The sequence below is a fragment of the Micropterus salmoides genome, unplaced genomic scaffold (genome assembly GCF_014851395.1).
Source record: "Micropterus salmoides isolate LMB-PRFRI ecotype aquatic unplaced genomic scaffold, ASM1485139v1 Ms_hic_scaffold_3, whole genome shotgun sequence".
NCBI lineage: Eukaryota > Metazoa > Chordata > Actinopteri > Centrarchiformes > Centrarchidae > Micropterus > Micropterus salmoides.
Window position 1 is genome coordinate 34,047,136 of NW_024042261.1, and position 369 is coordinate 34,047,504.

Consider the following 369-nt stretch of genomic DNA (forward strand, 5'->3'; position numbering starts at 1 on the left):
TTAGCATTTAGCTCAAAGCATTGCTGAATACAATTTAATAAGTCTAGCATGACAAAGTAAGTATGTGTCCTAAGATAACCACTGTACAGAAACACTTTTGATTTGGCTAACAGTGTAGGCCACCCTTTCGTCTAGCGTCACCCTCAGGGTAAACTTTACTTTTTTTTTGTTGTCACTCCAATTTTTAGTTTAAGAAGCAGCATGATTGGAGGGAGCTGGGGCCAGGAGAACAGAGAGCTATGTCAACCACTGTGTTTATATCAGGTTCTTATACTTCCTGCTGTGTAAATCTTAAGACATTAAGTTATAATGCTGTATTGTTAGTTAGTTGAATTAAAAAACATGTCACTAACACATTTGACACAAAGC